General features: G+C 47.5%; 1 long non-coding RNA gene across 3 annotated transcripts in view; it reads left to right on the top strand.

The window, feature by feature from the left end:
* LOC144827645 (uncharacterized) overlaps positions 1 to 22,429 on the top strand; it is a 172,098-nt gene that overhangs the window by 106,628 nt on the left and 43,041 nt on the right. The window contains exon 3 of one of the 3 annotated variants that reach the window (XR_013610284.1): positions 858 to 990. The exons of the other annotated variants lie outside the window; for them this stretch is intronic. This is a non-coding gene — a long non-coding RNA (uncharacterized LOC144827645). Of the gene's footprint in view, positions 1 to 857; positions 991 to 22,429 lie in introns of those variants that run through there. 3 annotated transcript variants of the gene reach the window in all.

The raw sequence follows: 22,429 nt of genomic DNA, 5'->3' as shown, positions 1-22,429 counted from the left end.
GTTTTATTACAACCATGTCTGCAAGCCTTACAGACAGAGCACTTCTTAAAACCTCCACTGAGGGCACCCCAAGTAGCGGAAATCGGTTTCTCAAGTAAATTGCTTACTAGTTTGTCTGACATGGAGATGGATTTTCTATACGTTATATTGGGCTTATTGGTGATATATTTCCCAATAACAGGATCCCCCGTTATCAAATTTCAATTCTTATAGAAAATCCGCCAAATTTTCTTTTGTGGTTTACTATATGTGGTGATAACCCTGGGTCTAATTGTCGTATCATCCACTAGTGGAACCTTGAGTTTGTCCCTAGTTGCCAATGCCTCTTCCCTTGTTACAGATAATGATCTGTTAATGGCCCGCTGGATGGTTTTAACAGAATAACCATGGGACAGAAAACGTGCCATACTTTCCTCCTGAGCCTTTTGGCAGTCTAGATAAGTGCTACAGATGCGCCTGATCCGCAGCATCTCCCCGAAGGGGATACTGCTAATAAGATGGTGAGGGTGCTGGCTGGAAGCATGCAGTACCGTGTTTCCAGCCGTGGGCTTTCAATGCAACCTGGTGGCTAAGCCTGTTTCTGTAACATATACCTCAGTGTCCAAGAAGAACACGGAACTGGCGTCAATATGTGAAGTAAATCTTAGATTTAGACCATTGTTGTTTAATTCCTCCACAAAGTCATTGGCTTCCAATAATGACCCTCGCCATACCATGAATAGATCGTCAATATATCTTAGGTAAAGTGGTACATGTTTTTGCATAGTTATAGTTGCATATATATATATATTTTTTTTTTAAGAACCCACATTGGTCCACAGATACCTCACATTTAAAGCAGCTACTTTCTCTATTAGTGATGACAGTATGCTAGGGAAGAATGCCGTCCCTCACAGAGGAAGGAACCAAAGTTTCCAGTGGGCTGACCTACTGGCCTTGCAAGTTGTGGTGATTGGAAGCTAAATGTGGATGTCAGTTGAACAAACCAATGAGTGAAGATGGCTGTCTGAAAGACCCTCTAAGTAAGTATGTTTTTATAAAAAAAAAACATTATTAAACAAATGACCTACGCTAATACCAGATTTTAAAACCAAATTCTACATAGATGCCTGTGGCCAGAGTTCAGCGGACAGGTTACCCCCTCAACCCCCTAAATTAGGCAGCATTCAGAAGACTTTATGTTATCATCAAACTCTAAATGTGTCTTGCATATTTGGGCTACCGGCGAGTAAATTACACAAAAGAAAAACAAATTACCTGCCCATAGAAATCATTGTTTTAGCCCCTTCTCTTCAATAATAGCTCAACCAATGTATTTGTTTATTTAGAGGGTCTTTCCAAGTTGTGCAGAATGGCATATACACCGGAGCTATAAACAACCCAAAATTTTTGTTTTTTTCGGAGTGCAGAATGCATCAATTAAAACCCAATGCTTTCGAGACTCATATGCTCCTGCTGAAACTATGTGGTAAATAAGCATGAAAAAGGGCCTGACTCAGATGCTGTTCTTTATTCCAAACCTGGAAGCTCATGATGGTCAGTAATTGAGTTGGATTTAGGGTCCAAAATCAACAACTACAAACCCAGTATCTCTCTCTGCTTTTAGTAAATCACCAACTCGCCATGGCCCATTACTGTCAGCAGATTTCCTCTTTACCTTCTGTTGACATAGTCTACAAAATTAATGTCACTCTCAAAATACTATTTCATTTGGTTCCATCGAGTCAATATAAACTTGGCTAAAGAATATGATTTTTCTTGTGATATGAGTAAGCTACACACTGAAACCATATCTGGTTGATATTCCCTCTTCTCTCCCCTTTCTGCAACAGCTGAGCAGATCTCTGAAAGCCCACGGGTCCTCAAATTGCAATACATTTTGTAATTGCTTGCTTCATGTCTGCCATACATTGTAGAATATAACTTGCTGCAGGGCATATGTATCAATCTACGATTTCAATAAATAGAATTCCTAAAAAAGAAGAAATTGTCAGCAGGAAAGCAAAGTGGCACTGTGTGATTCCTTGCTTTTCCCCCGTAAAGAGACAGGACTGGGGATGACTCGCTTGTTTCTGGTGCACTGCAGCTGCCGGAGGTCGCTTAGGAAATAGATTTCACAAGGTGAGAATCAAATCCGATTTCCTTTTGATGTGTTTTTCTCCGACCTGTGGCGAATGGCTGAGGGTTTGGGATCATGCATTCGTTATGCTTTCGATTAGATTCCAGTGTCCTCTGTACACGTGCACCCTGCAAGCATGCCGTTCAAAAATATTGTTTTCATTCGAGGAATATTTATTTTTATATCCTTTTATAAGAGTCAAGACACACGTAAATGCACGGAGCTTCATTCTGATGCAGAAGGATGGTCTGAGCACATGTAACCTGGTGCAAGAGCAGGCATGTTTGCAAAAACGTCCAAATTAACAAATAACCACATGTAATTAGGTACAATCAAGATGTTTGTTATGCTGGCGTAATTTTGCATAATTGCTGATATTTCACTTTACGCTTGTTATGAGAAATGCCCCAAATTACGGTATTACTCCATTTCAAATCCACCCCCAAATCCTATTGTAGGAGCATGAAAACAAGACAACGCAAACGAACAGAAAGTAGGTGTGTTTATTGTGCTATTTTGTATGTGAAATGCATCCTTGTGCCCAAGATGGAAATAAGGATGAATTTTGCGCTAAAATATAGCACTGTCAGGTTTGCATTTCATGTAATTTCACATAATTCTATGAGATTTCACATAATTATGCAAGTGGAAATTGTGCAAATTTCCTATCCCCTTACATAAAATGTGATTTTCAGATATGCAGGGACATTGGCCTCTGATGTCACGCATGGGTAGTCCTACATAAAACAAAAAAATCTTACAAGTTGTGTACATTTATATGAATATAAAATAATATGAATGGATATGCGAGAGTGTGCAAATGTGTGCCTGTGCACAACTAGGTGAGGATGTGTGTGTGTTTTTTGGAGGTGAGATCGCAAGTGTGTTTGTGTGTGTGCATGTAGGTAATACATGTGCCTTTGCATGTCCCTCATGTTTGTGCACTGGTGTGCATTTGGCAGTTATTTGTATGATGGTGCCAGCCTTGGGCAAGATGCTGCCACTTACACATTGATGATAAGTCTGGGCACTTTGGAGCAATTCATGTGCCTGATGATGCCACCCTCTGTCAGACTCTGACCGTAACATATTGATGGTAATTATATGTATTTGGGAACATCGATCATATGATGATGCCTATCGTTGGAGGCTCTCATAATAGCTCTTATTCTTGGCCTATTGGCGGCATCTATGTCAGGATAAGGTGGCATGCGAGGCCGACTTTGCCAATGTGTGGTAGTAGTACACATGAATAGTTGGTGAAAACGGTACATTGGCGTTGGCGCACCAAACATATTTACTAAAAACAAAAAAGAAGTATTTCAGTACAGAACCTGACATGTGTTTTTCCCCTAAAATCAGGTTCATTGTTCCAAAATGAAAGATGAAGTTTGGGAACAGAATGATTGCATTTCCAAATATATAATTAAAGCATATAATTGTGTAATTATCAATGCGGCTACCTGGAGCCCTAATCTGTATAATAAGTGTAACTCGCCTGATGCCGGAATCTGCAATGCCTCTGTCTTCTGGGTGATTTGATTGCTCTAAGAGTCTGTAAATTCTGTCTTGCCCTGCTCCGCACTGCCAGAGATTGCGGAATTTGTGTATTTTTTTGTTTTGTTTTCCCCCTTCCAAAGAGATTCAGAAACAAAATTGAGAATGTACTTGGAAGGGTCATAATTGAAAGATAAAAAGGAAATGCAGTGTAGTGCTGTTGATTGATGTTAAAATGGTTCACTCCTGAAATTGCATTTTGTGAACTGCCTTGAAAGGCTACGGCTTTTTAGAAAATGTTAAGGAAATTGAGCGGAAAATGTACCCTTTTGCTAACGTTTTCTCAAAAATATCTTAGAGTAAGTGTACCTACAACGCTTTACTGTAGAGTCAGGCGTACCTGACATGCCATGAAAGTTCCATTTCAGAGACTACGGTTTTTATTTTCGCAAAACTGCCAGTCAAAGCAGTCTCTTGAGGGATGCAGTGGGACCAGTGTAGACTTGGCGGCGTTAAGTCGGAGCCCAGAGACCTTTTGGAAGGCCGCGAGGGTTAGCAAGCTCCTGGGGCCCGAGGTCGCTGGATCAGCCAGGTACAGAACCACGTCATCAGCATAGAGGGCAATTTTATCGATGTGGCTCTCGTTCCACATCCACCCTCGGACCAGGGGGTCGTGGCGAATGGTTAGGGCCAGGGGCTACATCGCAAGTGCGAACAGAAGGGGCGAGAGGGGACACCCCTGGAGCGTGCTTCTACAAATTGGAAAGGTCACAGAAAGCACCCCATTCACCAGCACTCGGGCTCGGGGACTGGCGTAGAGGGCACCAACAAAACGGCGGAAGTTGGGACCAAAACCCATTTCCGCCAGGACATCCTGTAGGTAGTCCCAGCCCACCGTGTCGAAGGCCTTCTCGAAGTCTAGGAAAAGGAGGGCCAGATAGGGGGAAAGCCGAGCGCGGTGGGCCAAGGCCAAGTGGAGGCATCTGATGCAGTGTCGGGTGCGCCTAGTGGGCATGAAGCCGCACTGGTCTGGGTGTACTAGGTCCGATAAGAGAGGTTTGAGCCTCTGGGCTAATATAGTGGCATAAAGTTTGATCTCTGAGTTGATAAGGGAGATCGGGCGGTAGTCCGCACAATCCACAGAGGGCGGATGAGTCTTAGGGATGACCACTATTGTGGCCTGGTCGGATTCAGAGGGAAAGGAGCCAGTGTCAGCCACATGGCAGAATAGGGCCAAGAGGTGAGGGGCAAGGGTGTCCCGGAAGGCGGCATAGTACTCCTGCGGGAACCCATCAGGGCCAGGCGTCTTGCCAGAATGTAGGAGGGGAGTGGCCTCAAGAACCTCCCCTAGGGTGAAGGGGCGATCCAGGGCCTCCCTGGACTCCCGCGGGAGGGAGGGCAGCTGGGCGCCCGTCTCCTCCAGCAGGGTCACCAGGGAGGCCTCAGCCGGTTGCCTCGCATAGAGGGCCGTGTAGAAACGTGCAAAGACTCCTGCTATGGCCTTCGAAGTAGTCCGCAGGGAGCCGTCTTGTGCCCGGACCTCTGGAATAATGCGGTGGACTTTGGGGTAGGACACTAGGTTATGGAGGAGGTTGCCATTTTTGTCGCCCCAGCCGTAGATCCGCGCCACAGAGGAGCGCCAGAGCATCTGGGCCGAGTCCAGGGAGATCTGCCGGATTTCCTCGCGAATCAGCGCGAGCTGCCTAGTGGGGTCTGCGCGATCGAGGAGCGCCTGTTCCACCTCCATCCGCGCTGCCCTGGACTCGAGCTCGACGAGACGGGCCAGCTTGCACGAGTCCTCTCGCCACCCCGCGGATCACAGCCTTGCCAGCTTCATATAGGGTGCTAGGCAAGGGAACCGATCCCTCATTAGCCGAAAAATAATTAGCCAATTCCTGCTCCAGCGAGTCCACCAGCTCTGGATCCTGAAGGAACCAGGCGTTAAGACGCCACATCGTACGCGGGCCTGGCTGGGACGAACCACGGCGGTGGGAGACCGGAGAATGGTCCGACAGCCCGCAGGGTAGAATAGCCACCTGGGAGACCAAGTGGCAGTCAGTGGCCGGGAGAAGGAGAAGGTCGATACGGGACTGGGTATGGTGAGCGGCTGATGTGTGGGTGAATTGCATCTTGCGGGGGTTCCAAACTCGCCACGCATCGCACAACCCCAGGGCAGAGGCCCATCCCGACAGGGCCGAGGCGGTCCGAGCCGCGGAGGGGGCCCGGTTGTGTCACAAGAACGGTTCAGCACGGCGTTGAAGTCCCCCCCCATCACCGTCAAGCCCCTCGGAAAGGGCGGAAATGATTCCCGTGAGGCACCGGAGTGTCGAGGGGAGAAGAGCAGACGGGACGTACAGGCTCAGGATGTTCAATGGGCACCCCTTCAGCACACCCGAAACCACCACAAAGCGACCCTGGGGATCAGAGTCGGCCTTAGTCAAGGTGAATGGCAGACCTCTGCGAAGGAGAATGGCCACCCCCCGAGACCCACGGACGAACCCAGAGTGCCAAATCATCGGGAACCCACAGCAGGCCAAGAAATTACACTGTGTGCCCAGGAGATGGGTCTCCTGGAGCAGGAGGTCGTCCGCCGCGTGGCGGTGGGCCGCTCGAAGGATGGCCGAATGTTTAATGCGATCTAGGAGGCCATTGACATTCCAGGAGAGGACGTGGAGGGGTCTAATCAGTGCATAGGCCATGAGGGGGGACGGGAGCAATGGGGCTGCCATGGGCTCTTAGAGGAGGGCCCAATAAGGGGGAGAGGGGTCGCGACCCGCAGGGCAGGGAGGAGCCGGGCAAGTGTGGCATATAGAGCATGGGCGTCAGGGGCCGACGGGAGAGGGGGGACAGGGGGTAGGGGTTACCGCGCGCAGCGACCCCCTTGGCGGCCCGTGGGCGGCCGAAAATAACAAACCATGTGAAAAGGGGGACTAGCATTCGAACCGAGACCATTCACCTGCAGTGTGTTCGGAAAGAGAGCTGCAACCCGCCACTCATGAGTGGCAACAACACAGGCCGTGCAACAGCACGCCAAAGTCAGGACTAAGGGCGGCCCGAAGGGGGCCAAAAACAATAACAATAACAACCAGCTGATGGGAGTCAACGGATTCCCTACCCACCCATACCCCCCAACACCCCCCACCCTACACTTCAAAACAAAACACGGATATTTTTAACATTGATATTACCTACACAGATATTTTTGTAATTGATAGTAACACTTTCTATATTTTCGACATCGATCATACTTACCTTACAATCGATATTCTTGTCAGTGATATTCTGGCTGACGATATTTCTGTATTACGATATTTGCAACTCGATATTTATGTAGGGCGGTATAAACATTTTGATATTTTGCCTGAATACCATGTCCCCAGCAAACAGGTGTATTTTGTGTTGCTCCCACCAAAAAGCATGCCCAAAAATTCCAGCTGGTGGCGAATAGCTGCAATTAACTCCACTGCAAGAGCAAACAGAGAGGGAGTGAGCAAGCAGCTCTGGTTTCTCCCCATTAACCAGTGACTGCACCATGTTGTCGATAAAACTGGAGGATAGCCATGCTCTCATTCGAGGGCCCAAACCAACAACTTCTAACATTCCTCGAGAGAAATCACCTAGGGCCCGATGTAGGTAATCCCAGATTACCGATTCCTAAATACCGAATCATACCGATTCTGTATTTAAGAACTGGCAATTGGGATGTAGCTAATTTTACCGAATCCGAATCGGTATGATTCGGTAATTAATGAATCGGTATTTACCGATTCGGTAATTGCCATTGATTCCTATGGGCCTTGAGGCCCATAGGAATCAATGTCAATTACCGAATCGGTAAATACCGATTCGGTAATTGGGGGAAACATTGAAGGGTGGCAGGGTGTCACTTTGACACCCTGTTGCACCCCTCAATTGTGCATGGGTGCACATGTTGCAGACATACATGCCCTTAGGGCATGCATGTCTGCAACATGGCACTGTTTAAAAAGCAGACAAAATGCTTTTTAAAGGGTTTTCATAATTTACCACCAACTACTAGTTGGTGGTAAATTAAGAATTCTTAAACCCCTGTAGCACTGATTACAGTGCTACCTACATGTCAACATACAGATTCAGTAATTATACCGATTCAGTATTTTACCGATTCGGTAAAATTACCGAATCTGCATTTTAAAATGCCCCTACATCTCAAAAACCAATTACCGGTCGGTAACGGCCGAAATCGGCCGTTACCGACCGGTAATTGGCAACCTACATCTGGCCCCTAGTCTCTTGTCCTCCGGTAATGTTAGCACTGGTGGTGGAGGTCATTAACCAGGTGATAAAGGTTTTCAACCTTTTATTATTATCCTGTACTGTTCCAGCTATTTGGAAGATGGTAAGGTTGTTCCTCTGCTCAAAATAAAATGTTGTTAGACCGTAACATCTATAGTAACTTTAGACACATTTCTCTGCTTCTGGCTTTTCCAAAATCTTCGAAAAACTGCTTAAGTCTCAATTTTTATGAATATCTGGAAAATGGTAAGCTTTTGCATCCTAGTCAATTGGGGGTTCGGCCTCACCATAGTGTGGAGACAGCATTATTCGAGGTATCAGATGCCCCTGGGTCAAGGTAAAAATGCTGTGTTGATTTGACTTGATCTGTTTAGCAGCATTCAATCCCATCCAAAATGCTATCCTGTTACAACGCTGGCCAGCCTGGGGGTTGGAGGTACAGCGTGGGTCTGGGCGAAATTCTTCCTTTCCAGAAGTCAGTCAGTCTGGTCAATACCCTTTTCATCCAATGTTAAATTTCTCAAGCAGGGGATACCACAGGGTTCCTCATTGAGCTTTGGTCTATTCGTTTTTGTTTGTTTGTTGGTCTATTCATTTTTATGGCCCCATTAGCGTCGGTGGGCAAATCCTCTGGTTGCAAAATCATTTCTTATGCAGATAATACTTAGCTGCTCCTCATCTTTGAGAGTGTCCCCACTTCAATGGAGAAGTCATTCAGAGCAGTAGCAGACCTCCCCCCCCCCAAGCGCCTTGAGACCCTCCGGGTGAGTAGCGTGCTATACAAATTTCTTGATTGATTGAAAGCTTGCAAGCATGCTTTTTTCGATTGGATGCTTAGGAGCCAGCTTAAATGCAACTTAGATAAGATGCGAATTCTTTTATTTTGCTTCCATCGGGCCAATTATTGGGAGGTGGACTGCCCTTCTTCTTTGCCAGCCTTCACCACCTCCATCTTTAGTGGCAAAATACCTAGAAGTCTAATTTGACAACTCCCTTTCCAGCCACAGGTCTCGTCAGTGGTCAGAACCTGTTTTGGATTGCTTCATACCATCAAGAAATGTCTATTTATGTTACCTTTGCAGTGCAGGAAGACAATGATTCATGCATTGGTCACATTTTGGCTGGTTTATGCCAGTGCTCTCTATTTTGAGATGCCGGAAGCATTGTTTGGACGGCTCCAAGTTGTCCCGAATGCCGCTACTCACCCCATCTTGAGACTTCCAAAGCAATCATTGATTTCCCCGTTTTAGAAATCTCTGCACCGGCTGCCCATCAAGGCGCTGGTCCTCTTTAAATCTCTCACTATGGTCCATTGAGCAGTTTGTTGGCAGATTTCTACCCTATTGTCTTGTATGGTCACTACTCTTGGCGTCAGTAGCTTTGGCGGTAGTTCCAAGAATCAGGTGCATGAGGAAGGGTGGGTGTTTCTTCAGCTTTTGTTGCTGCTAAGGCATGGAATCAGCTCACCTGGGAACTATGCACTCTGGCATTGGAGAAGGTCTTCCATAGGAGACTACAAACTTGGCTCTTCTCTGCTGCCTAATTGTAATCTTGTGAATTCTTTCTTCTGTTTTCTGGGTTATACCCACAGTCTTCAGCCCTGGGACACTCTCTCAAGTAAAACCTGTTAATTCATTCATAACTCAAGTACACCCTATCGAACGCTCTGGGGCCCATTAGGATGACGGGCGGACTTTGTCCGCCCGTCATCCTGTCGTGTCTAGGGACCGCCCGCCATAAGGGCGGGGTCCCGTTGGGGGCATTAGGATGCGCCCACCACAGTGGCGGGCGCATCCTGTATCTTCAGCATTGCGGCGGACGGTGCTGAATGCACCGCCCGCCGCAATGCTGAAGATACATGCAATGCATTACAAAGCACAACGTGACAGGCACCGCGCGGTGCCTGCCACGTCGTACTTAGTAATGCTAGGGGGTACCATAGGTACCCCCCATGTGCACCCCCCACTCCCCCAGAGTCACTGGAGGCCCGCAACGGGCCCCCGCAGGGTGTCTCCGCATGCCTTAAGCCACAAAAAAGCATTTGTACATGCCCATGCTAATATGGCTGGCGGTGTCTCATAGACACCACCACCATATTAAACCTTTTCCGCCCCGGCCGCAAGGCGACTGGGCCGGGAAAGCGGCGGACGGTCTTTCCGTCCATCGCGGTCCCCCCTCGCCATCCTAATATGGCGGGGGGGATTTAGGTGCGGATGCCGGGCGGATTGCCCCCGCTAGGCTGGCGGTGGCTACCGCCAGCCTGGCGGGGGCAATCCGCCCGCCATCCTAATGGGCCCCTTTGTCTGTATCCAGGGACAAGATCACCATGGGTATACTCTACAGTTGGCGTCTTCAATCAGGTGCAGTACTCTCCTAATATTATCTACTGCCTGCCACTGTGAGATAGATCCTGATTTATCTGGGTGTACATGGAACAGCATGGGTGGTGCCAGCCTGTTTGCTAGCACTTTTATGAAGATTTTAACATCTGTATTTAGCAGTGCTATCAGGCGTATGCCTCGCATCTATCTGCTGGTTTGCCAGGTATATGTATAAGAATAGTATTGGCTTCTGCCATTGTTGGGGTTATGGCCTGATATTGTAGGAAGGAATTAAACAGTTCCACTAAGTGTGGAATTATTAGTGGCATAAAATGCTTATAGAAATGATTTGTTAGCACGTCTGGCCACTGTGACTTGTCAGGGTGCAGGTCACGGATAGACAAGTTAACCTCCTCCGCAATGAAGAACTCCTCCAACTTGTCCCTGTTAGCTTTATCTAGGCTCAGTTAGGTGACTGAGATAAAGGCTTCCAATTTTGAGGATGGTACCCTCTCCTCCTGGTACAAGGATGCATACATGTTTTGGAAAGCCTGGATCTTATCTACATTCAGTACCAGAGCCTCCTGCCCCTCCCAGTGGATTGTGTGAATCTGTTTGCGAGTGTTATGGGAATTTAACCACCCTGTCAAGAAGGACCTCATTCTTTAACCATGCTCATAGAAGTGCAATTGTAAGCATAGCAATGCTTTCTCTGGCTTTTCGGTTGTCAGGAGGGTAATCTGCCCCTTTATGGGGACAGCTTCAAGTAAAGCCTTCGGGCAGATCATGGTTTAGTGGTGCTCTACTGCTGTGGTCAGATGGGTTTCTAGCAAGATTCTAGTCCATATCCCTGAGTGGTGTAGATGCGCAGTTTTGAGATGTATCTCTCGTGAATAGCTTCCTTGAAAGCACCCCGCCTTGTGTTTGGGGATGACTCTTGAGGGCTATTAGTTCGAAGTATTGATCAATTGTCTTATCGAATCTCCAGCCCAGAGGATTCTTCTAATTCTAATTTCCTACACTTCCAACTAAGCAGGGTGTGATCTGATACTGCTACTAAACTACAGGTAACATAGAGGTTGTCCTCCAATAAGTCTAGTGCACCCCACATCACATCGATATGAGAGTAGGACCTGTGGACGCAAGAGAAAAAAGTGAATTTGGTATCATCTGGGTGCTTATTTCACCAGAGGTACACCAAACCCAAGTTTGTTATCTCTTGCAACACCCTGATGACATTTTGTTATATAGGTAACAGGCTTGTGGGTGTCAGTCTAGATGAGCGTCAGGGGCTAGTCTAAAACACCTCACATAGATCAAGTTGGAGGGATCCCATTCTCCAATCTGGGCCATCATGCAGGACAAGAATTGCGCCTGTCCCTGGTTTGGGGTATATATGCTAAGAATATTGCAAGGTAGCCTTTGGTATTTTCCTAGCCATTCTAAGTGTCTCAAAATGGAAGTTTCTATAAATTGCAATCATCACACTTCCCCTCTTGTCCGTGTTGGCGGCAAAGTAATCAGTGAGGTACAGTTTATGTTTGATCAAACAGGTAAATGCCAATCTCAAGTGCGTCTTCTCTTGACACTCAATATATAGATGTGCTTTCCTGAGCACTCACCAAATTTTATGGCATTTAACAGGAGAGTTCTACCCATTTATGTTTTAAGAAACTATTTTAAGCATTGGGTCAGATAGTTAGGTTCACTCTATTTGCCCGCCCCATCTCAATCTTTGTGTGTGGTATGTGTGCCCTTAGTTACACTGAAAAGTCTGTTATATAGGCACCTCTTCTCACTTTGATTCAAGCTAGCAACTTCCCCCTTTTCCTCCCTTAAACCCGCCTCACACCTCCTCCCGGAGTCCTTGAATAATTCTCCACAACAGGCAGCAAGTTCTAAAAGGTGTTCCGTGGTTATCACCTGTGGGAAAGTTTAGAGGTATGGTGTCTGCTTGATCCCTGTGTTCTGTGTTCTCAGAGCCTCTTATTGAGAGTGGTCTGGGAGAGATCCTAATACAGATCTATGGGTATGTTTTGGTCCTGGTAGTTCATCTGGTCCATCTTTCACGCCTCTTGCTTCATTCTATCTTTCATCTTTGAGATACACAGTTTTGCAATAATATCTCTCTGTCTCAATCCAGGGTTAGATTAGGGGCTCCCACCCTATGTGCCCGAACCATGGATATGTCATACTTTGGGATTTCCTTGGGGACGTATCGGAAGAGTCTCTGTGATCTTCCAGGTCTGTGCGCTTCTCCCATAGCAAGTGTTCCTCATCATCCATTTTAGCACCATAGTCCTATAATTTCTCCTTCTCTTGGCACATGGTGATTATGCCGTTCTCATTTGTGGCCACTCGATCCCCTAAGGTTTGTAACTGTTTCGTGATATCGGAGAAGTCCACCACCATGTCAGATTTCAAGGCCTGCTTTTGAGTGGTCACCATGTTTGAGATCATACTATGAAGGTTGCTAAGGTATGTTTGGAAATTCTCTTTTATTATTGCCCCCCTCATCCTATTTAGGGACATGGTTGTTCCATTGTCTCATATGTCTTAGGGTGTGGTGAGGTTTAATGCGAATGGGCATTCTGTAGCTGTTAACATTCTCTTTCCCCGGCAGTCTCCATTTCGATTTTGCCTATATGCACTCTTCTTTATGGGCAACTTAGGGAGCGAGATTGCTGAGTCTGCCCCCACCACAGGTTAACTGTACCTTGAATATGCGTTCCCGTCGCCCCACTCTCAGTACCGGAAGCTGTCGAGATCGACCTCCGGTGCACCACTTTAATGGTGGGGTTGTGCTGTATAGATTAAAAAAGACCTCATGCGGGCTTCCCAGCCACTCTCCCGTGCAGTGGACTGGCTGTTCTGCTTTGCTGGGGAAAAGTTCCTGTCAGGCTGGCGGGGTATTCTGGATGCACCATAGGCGTTTCAAGGTGTTTCAACAGCTGCCCCATCTCGTGAGAATAGCAGTCACTCAAGGGTTGCTGTCATTCTGGATTGGCATGGAAGCTCATATGCCCAAGATGGCAGCTTATGTTCAGTGGCAGTGCAGAAGGCTCCTGATCACAGGCATCTAAGCTTGCATCGGCCTTCACTTACTGTGATGCATTGCCTCCACCGGGGACTGATCTTCACAGGGAGGTGCTACCGTGGACCACATACCCTTATTGGGCCGAAGGGGCACAGCCCACCATGACGCTCTAATATGTGTGAAAAAGTCTGCTTTAATGAAGACAGGAGCACCTCACAAACATTACCTTTGCCGTACAAAACTACACCTCGCTATACATTGATTTACCTACATATCCTCCTCCCCCACCCCTAAGGTTTCAACACCCTTATCCCTTCTTTGCAGCTATTTAAAAAATCACTACTCGTTATTAACTGTTGAACTTTAACCCTGTAACCTCTTTTCTACCTCTCGAAAGATCTATCTATGTCTTATCTTAAAATTATTGTCTGCTACCGAAGTAACTTGTTCCCAACCATAAAGTTAAACTGTAAACATGTCAAAACTAGCTACCAAACGGCACTCGGTCCTAATGACTTTTCTGACCGCCCCCCAACCTAGGAAGCTCTAGGATACCTTTGTATATCTAAGACCTTGTCTAGAACCTCTTTTATATGGTTCAGGTAGAGCTCCATCCTGAAACGAGACACGTGTACTCCACCCCCCTGAAAGAATATATCACTGCATTCTATAATTCAGGATGCTCTACTCTACAAAAACCTTCATTACCTTTCTCCTTGCTTTATCAATAGCAGCAGGACTTTCAGGGATAAATTCTGTTCAAATGACAAAGCATCCCGACTGTTGCTGTCTGATCTCCAAGTCCCTTTTCATTTGCTTCAGTAATGCCAATCCTTTGCAGACTACTAGGTTATTCTCCCCTAGATGTACAATTAAAATGCTGGGGCAAATGTGTTGTTGCATTAAATTATTCAAGCAAGGCATGAGTTTGTGCCATCTCTTACCACCTTTTCCATGCCAACATATGTTAAACAACGAAGACTCCAACCCGAGGTTCACAACTTTCCCCTTCTGAACTTCATGCTGTTCACCCATTTTACAAAGGAATGGACGACTATCCAAATTGACAGCACTGAAACTCCTGGCCAACACAGGTGCTGTATCAAACTATACTGCCCTTGTTCTTTCTTCCGCACCACCCCAATAAGGGAGATTATCAAGTCCTTGATTGGCCTATCTGTGAATGGACCCTCCATGGGCCCCTCGTTAACCTCTTTGAGCAATTTGTCCTGCACTACCGCTTTATGCTAAGCCACTGACCTCAAATTTGAGGCCCATCTGGAAGACTGGGGCCCTTCATATCCCAGCAGGACCCGTTCTTTAAAACCGAGAATCAATAACAATGCATCCTCCCTGTGTGGATAGTATGTCAGCCAGGCATCCAGACACTCTTTTCTAATGGGTGTATGAGCCTTTTCCCAAGTAGCCCTGTGCTCCCCTACCCCCAGCCACCTGCTGCCCTTACGGCCCATTAAACGCACTATTTTGTTGGAAACCCTGGCCAGCCTGGTGCCCTTGACTGTTGTATTCAGCCCCAAAAACATTACACCAATGGATGCTGTCCTGTGCATTTTCAGCACTCGTGCCTAAATTTGCAATAATCTCTTGTGCAGGCTCCTTATTATAGTCCCAACAGGCCCCCTGTCCACCCCCTGTAGTCTTTAATCTGTACCCTACCACCCCCCGTGTAGGACAATTCTGAAAGGGGCGATAAACTAAAGGGAGCCCACTGGCAGTGTAGGTGGTCTTCCCAAACTTAACTGACCTCATTGTTTGTTGATACAGATCTGTATCAAACTCACCCCGTTTGGCCTCTGGGTCCCATTCAAGCCTGGCTCTGAACTCTTCATCATAGTGTGAGCACGTAGAGTGCTGATTAGTGACGGAGATACAAGATGACACCTATATGAGTGGCCGCGCTGGTCGCTACCCACCGCCCTGGTCTGGCTGAATGGAATATAGAGATATCCCCCAAATCTAGGCTTAACTTAACAAATGAAGACTTACTGGCAGGGCTCCTGAGCCGTTGTTGTGTCACAGGCGGCTGAGGCGTCATTGATGATTACCGGCTGTTGTGCTGAGGCCTCGCCGAGCGCTGTGGTACGCATCGTCTCTAGCTTCGATCTTGGGAGGAGGAGGAGCCAGTAGGACCGGGTGGCTCAAGGCTGGGATCTATGTGAGAGGAAGGATGCCTCCAAAGGCAAACCGCTCAGTTTGAGCCAAAAACACTGATATCAATGCAGTTACTCGAGCAGCAGCATCCATTAATGAAAGCACTATGTCCCTGCAGCTTTCTAAGTTGGGGAAGCCAGGAAATTGCACCAGTACTAATATTGCTAATCCTAAAATACTCTCGAAGGGAAAGCAGAGCCTGGATAATCTTAAAAAGGAGAAAGGAAGGCGGAAGGAAGATTGGAGAAAACTAATGGAGAAATACGAGACTCTCAAATTAAATATCCACTTCAACAACAGATACAATCCCAGTCTCAATCTCAGCAGCCACCTAGTATCACTGAATTTTTCCCTACTATTACGATCCCTGTTGGAGATTCCGTGGCTAATGCAGTGGGAGCCCCCGGTCATGGAGTTCCGTAGGATTTGTTTGGGGGTGCTAACAATCTGGAGAAGATTAAGACTGGCATCAATGGCGCAGACCCTCAAATAAGGTAGAAGTGCCAAGTAAAGGAGCCAAAGCTTCCATCGCAAATAGTTACAACTGAGGCAATTAGGTACTATTATCCTCCCGACTCACACAGACACAGGCATTAGACAATATGGACAATATAGAGCATTAATTGAAGGAACAATGGGGCTCAAGAAACTGGAAGATTCTCTGGAAGTGGGTAATACATTTTTCTCATTCACAGGTTGGCTCCAACATCAGTTCTATGTACTCAGAAGCCGGGAGTAATGTCCAGCTTCCCACTTCAAGCCCACGTAGCCCACGGGCAGAACCAGGGACAGTGGTTGGATGCAAAAGGCTCTCCAGAAAGAACAGAGACCCCCAGTCATCTGGGCCTACCGTGGATGAATTTTCCAAGTATAATGTAAAATCTACTTTGAAATGGGACTATTCAGCTACACAGAAAGTCTACCCCGATCTTTTGGAACAGGAGGAAATCTCCAGTCACGCAAAGACAACGCAAATGGAGGAGCCGTCCTTGAAACTAATCTATGAATCCATCAAGCAGCTCCAAGAAGAGACCAGACTGGATGGGGACAAAAAAACGGTGGGCAACTAAAAAGCTTCAATGGTTAGAAAGATGGCTAAAGCCTGTTTAGACATGAACACAAGGCTGTTAGTTGCAGAAGAGCATACTGCTACCCTTGAAGAGGATGTGGCAAGAGCCCAGACCCAGACAGAGGTGCAGGGGGCACAAATAGCAGACATCTAATGGAAACTGGAAGATTTCAAAAACCGACAGCAGAGAAATAATTTAATAATACTAGGCATCAAAAAAGGTATTGAGGGCAACGATATTGGGACCTATATGCTGAATCTAATGAAGGGATCCTTTCCAGAACTCTAACACTGGAATTGTGATCTAGAAATTCAGCAGGTGCATTGCTTTCCACTGACACTTAAAAAGCCAGATCAGTCACGTAATGGAGAAATTTCAAAACCAAGAGCGATCTTAATTTATTTTCGAGACTTACTACTTCGTGAAGAAGTGTTTTCAAAAGCATGCCAGACTCCAAAAGAACATATGAAGGACAGTCTTTCTTCACAAGACCAGATTTTCGTCACTTTACAGTGGAGAGATGCTGGAAGCTTAGGCAATTGATCCAGCCATGCCAGGCTCTGGGGGCAGAAGCATACCTGATGAATCCGGCTCACCTGAAAATCATATTTCAAAACAACATGGGAGTTTTTACCTATGAAATCCAAGCAAAATAGTACATTGATTAACTGAAACAGACCAGGCTGAATAGCCCCTCTCTTTTGCAATTTAGTTCTGGTTTGGAACGCATGGCTCTCATTTCCAGAATAAGAGGGAACATAATGGCAATATCTCTAATAACAGATATAAAAAATGAGGAGGAAGGAAATAAAAAGTAAAAGATAAAAAAAGGTAGTTCTGACGCGGTGGGTGGCGGGGAGGGTCCCCGAGTACAGGCTCCATCACTTAAACCTTTGGTCTGCTTGTCTCACAGTGTAGGTGGGGGGAAGAGTGTGGGGGAAAAGCAAGGGCAGGGCGGAGCGGGGAGGGTTCAGGTAGAGGGCAGGCCACCCAGCGGGGTGGACAATGGGGGAAAAGAGAAAAACACCGTTACATGAGGAAACTAAAGAGGTTGGGGCAGAAAGGCAGAAAATGTTGGCACGGCTTAAAATAGCACAACTAGTGTGTGAATTGCGACAGTAAATATATGTGGGCTGAATGACCCGGCGAAGCGATGGAAAATCAATGAAGAATAGTGGATGTTACATGCGGATATAGTCTGTTTACAGGAAACGCACTTTGAGGGAAGCAAGAAAAATCTATTAGAGCAGTTGGGATATCAGCTAGTGGCATACATTACGCAAGGGACCAACACAAGGGGGGTGGCCATGTTGGCTGGTAAGGGTGCATTTTATTTTTTTTAAAAGGGCAACCAATAGATTTGGTCGTTGGGCACATGTGGAGTATCAATGCATGGGGCTTAATTTTGCTATTTGCTCAGTTTATAGATCCACGGACGATGATCCTGATATTTTTGAATTTCTTAATCGGAGCTCACAGAATGGCCACTATCAATTACACTTTGTGGTGACCTGAATATCAATGGCTTGGGTGAGCTATGGAGTGGGAACTCCAGGAACTACTCTGGCTGGAAAAAGAACGTTTTTTGCACCCTCACTCAGCTGCTGCAAGATAACAGGCTTATAGATGTCCGGTCAGATTTAAAACCTTTGGACGGGGATAGTACATATTTCTCTTCCCCCCAGAGAGCAGTAGCACGCCTAGATTCCTTTCTGGTTTCACAGCAACTGGTTACGGCATGCACCATCAAGAAGTTCCCCAAGGTCATGTCAGACCACACCCCCTGGTTTTAGAAGTAATTAGCACAGGGGTACAAATTCCAGAATGTACTTGGGCATTTGATATGGGTTTGCTGCAGGATCCTGAATATTAGTCATATGAACAAATAGCTGGGAGAGTTTCTAGAGGTCAACAGGGGAAGTGTGGGGTGTGGGGTGTGGAGTGGTACGGGATGCTCGTAAGGCTGGGATCAGAGGGGAGACTTTGAGCTTTTCTCTGAATTGGAATTAGAAAGTATCCCAATGTTTAAATTGGATTTATAGCACAATGGTGGATATAGAAGAGGAATTGGTCAAGCTATAACTATTGGCTTATGCATTGTGGGAATCATGCAGGAACTCGCCTAAGCAAAAGCCTCCGCTGGTGAAATTTCAGCATCAAGGGCATCAGAGAAATATATGGCCGGGAAAACTGCAATGAATATAGTGAGCAAGTGGGGCATTTATTAGCCATATGGACAAGACAGAAAACTGTTGGTGGGAGATTATGGAGATTAAGAACTACAAGGACAGACTTGTCTCCAGACCCAGGGATATACGGGAGGAATTCCATAGGTATTATGAAAAACTATATGGCGAGGAGGGAAATCAGGTTGTGAAGCATATAAAGGAGTACTTAGAGTCGTTCCAGATTGAGCAATTTTCACAGGAAGATGCAAATTCCCGTGACTCCCCTCTGGTAAAGCTGTGGGTCCCAATCAAATTCCGCTAGAGTTTCATAAGGTTTTTCTTTCCTGCTCTGGGGGCCGACCTAATTCATATAATATGTCAAGTGCAGAAAGGAGATGCTTCCCCAGATTCGTGGGCTTGGGCTAACATTATTATTTTTCCAAAAAAGGGGAAACCCTCAAACGAGACAGGATACTATAGTCCCATAAGCCTTAAGAATAGTGACACAAAGGTCTTGTCTGAAATGCTGGCCAATCTGCTGAGTAGTATTATAGGGAAGGTGACATCCCTCAGGCAACACAGGATTATTCCAGGCAGAAGAATGGCCTATCATGTACACAGAGTGATTACTCTATTTGATGGTATATCTGTTACCGGAGACCCTAACGCAGAGAAGCCGTTTGATAGGGTCTCCTGGGAGTATCTATGGACCTCTGTCGGGAGGGTGGGGAGCTGAAAGGGGTTTATCAAGGCCATTCAGGCACTTTATAGAGCCCTTCGTTGCCGACTCCGATTAATGGGAGGTCAAACCGATCCTATTCATATCACTCAGGGGACTAGTCAGGGGTCTCCCAGTTCTACCCTTTTATTTGTGTTTTACATAGACTGCCTAAACCAGACAATTGATGCCAATTCGATAATTCAACCCATCCAGCTTTGAGGCCTAGACACCAAAATCCTGCAATAGGCGGATGATCTTGCAGTAATGATACCTAACCCCTATGGAGCCCTAAGGGAGATCAAGAATGAGGCAAAACATTTTGGGGTGGTTTCAGGTTACTTGCTTAATCACTATAAAACGCAAATTGAAATAAATAGTAAGACCTGCCTGATGGATCCCCGTGTGACAAGATCTGCAGTTTACTTAGGCGTCACTATAACATCAGAACTGGGTAAAATTGTGGAAGAAAATCTGGCCCGGCAATTTAAAAGGGAAAAAAAGATTTAGATAGGCTGAATAATTAGCATCTTTCAATTGTGGGACTGTGCAATATCATTAAAATTATATTTCTCTCAAAGATTCTGTATTTTTTTAGAATGATACCCATAGAGTTTTAAAGTCATTGGTTTAAGGGGATGGAAAAGATGGTTAATAAATTTATATGGGCACATGGAAAGACCAGAAGGGTGCTTAGATTCATGTCCTTCTCCAGGGATGGGGGATGGGCTGTCCCAGATTAAAAAATTTATTATTGGGATGCAGTAATTCAATCAATCAATCAATCAATCAAAGCATTTATAAAGCGCGCTACTCACCCGAAGGGTCTCATGGCGCTAGGGGAGGGGAGGTCCGCTACTGCTCGAACAGCCAGGTCTTGAGCTGCTTCCTGAAGGCGAGGTGGTCTTGGGTCAGGCGGAGGTGGGTCGGGAGGGAGTTCCACGTCTTGGCGGCTAGGTAGGAGAAGGACCTTCCTCCTGTGGTGGCTCTTCGGATGCGGGGGACGGCGGCGAGAGCGTGGTTGGTTGATCGAAGCTGGCGGGTGGGAGTGTAGAAGTTGAGGCGGTTGTTGAGGTATCTTGGGCCTTGGTTGTGTAGGGCTTTGTGTGCGTGGGTGAGGAGTCGGAACGTGATTCTCTTGTTGACCGGGAGCCAGTGCAGGTCTCTCAGGTGTCTGGAGATGTGGCTGTGTCGGGGGATGTCAGGACGAGTCTTGCTGAGGCGTTCTGGATACGCTGCAGTCTTTTCTGGAGTTTGGCGGTGGTTCCGGCGTAGAGGGAGTTGCCGTAGTCCAGTCGGCTGGTGACGAGGGCCTGGGTGACCGTCTTCCTGGTCTCGGTGGGGATCCACCGGAATATCTTACGTAGCATGCGCAGGATGTTGAAGCCCGACGAGGAGACGGCGTTGACTTGTCTGGTCATGGAGAGGGAGGAGTCCAGGATGAAGCCCAGGTTGCGTGCGTGGTCTGTTGGTTTGGGTGCGCTGCCCAGGGCTGGGGGCCACCAGGAGTCGTCCCAGGCGGAGGGTGAAGCTCCAAGGATGAGGACTTCCGTCTTGTCTGAGTTCAGTTTCAGGCGGCTGTTCATCATCCACTCGGCTACATCTTTCATCCCTTCGTGTAGGTTGGCTCTGGCGGTGGCGGGGTCGTTGGTGAGGGAGAGGATCAGCTGGGTGTCGTCGGCATAAGAGATGATGTTGAGGTTGTGTTGGCATGCGATGGCCGCGAGGGGGCTCATGTAGACATTGAAGAGGGTGGGGCTGAGTGAGGAGCCTTGGGGAACGCCGCAGATGACTTCGGTGGCTTCTGATCTGAACGGGGGGAGGTGGACTCTCTGTGTCCTTCCGGCGAGGAAGGAGATGATCCATTCTAGTGCCTTCTCTTGGATTCCGACGTTGCTGAGGCGCTGCACTAGGGTGCGGTGGCAGACAGTGTGGAATGCCGCGGAGAGGTCCAGGAGGATGAGGGCCGCTGTTTCCCCGTTGTCGAGCAGGGCTCGGATGTCATCGGTGGCTGCGATGAGGGCGGTCTCGGTGCTGTGGTTGGACCGGAAGCCAGACTGCGAGTGGTCGAGGGATCCATTCATCTCGAGGAGGGCGGCCAGCTGCTTGTTGACGGTCTTCTCGATGACTTTGGCCGGGAATGGGAGGAGCGAGATGGGGCGGTAGTTTTTGAGTTCGGTGGGGTCCGCTGATGGTTTCTTCAGTAGAGCGCTGAGTTCGGCACGCTTCCAGCTCTCTGGGAAGGTAGCGGTGTCGAAGGAGGTGTTGATGATATCCCGTAGGTGGGGGACGATGACGGAGTTGGCCTTGTTGAAGACGTGGTGAGGGCAGGGGTCGGTTGGAGATCCGGAGTGGATGGAGTTCATCGTGCGAAGGGTTTCCTCGATGTTGATCGGGGTCCAGGCACGGAGGGTGGTGGTGGGGGGTGCCGGTGCTGTCGTGGGGTGCGTTGGCTGTGTGCTGAAGCTGTTGTGTATGTCGGCGATCTTGTTGTGGAAGTAGGCGGCGAGGGAGTTGCAGAGGTCTTGTGATGGGATGATGTCGTTGTTTCCGGCGCTGGGGTTGGAGAGCTCTTTGACGATGTTGAAGAGTTCCTTACTGTTGTGGGCGTTGTTGTCCAGTCGTTCCTTGAATGCGGTTTTCTTGGTGGTGTGGATCAGTTGGTGGTGTTTTCGAGTGGCGAGCTTGAGGGTGGTCATGTTGTCTGGTGTAGGGTCTCTGCGCCAAGCTCTCTCGAGGGTTCGGCAGTTTTTCTTGGAGCTCTTGAGTTCGTCGGTGAACCATGGTGCTTTCTTACTTCCCGGTCTGCTGGGCGGGGTCCTCAGTGGGGCGAGGTCGTCTGAGCAGTTGCTGATCCACTTCGTGAGGTTGTTGGCGGCCTGGCTGGGGTTAGCTGAGCTGGCGGGGGGGTCCTGGCTTAAGGATGCGGCGAGCTGGTCGGCTGTGATTTTGTTCCAGCTTCTGCGTGCAACCTGTTGCTGGTGGTGGTGGATCGTGTTCTTTCTGTAGTTGAAGTGGACGCAACTGTGGTCCGTCCAGTGGAGTCCGGTGG

The sequence above is a fragment of the Lissotriton helveticus genome, chromosome 4_1, assembly GCF_964261635.1.
Source record: "Lissotriton helveticus chromosome 4_1, aLisHel1.1, whole genome shotgun sequence".
Classification (NCBI taxonomy): Eukaryota; Metazoa; Chordata; class Amphibia; order Caudata; family Salamandridae; genus Lissotriton; species Lissotriton helveticus.
The sequence above is the reverse complement of the archived record's forward strand: the minus strand, read 5'-3'. Positions and strand labels throughout refer to the sequence as shown.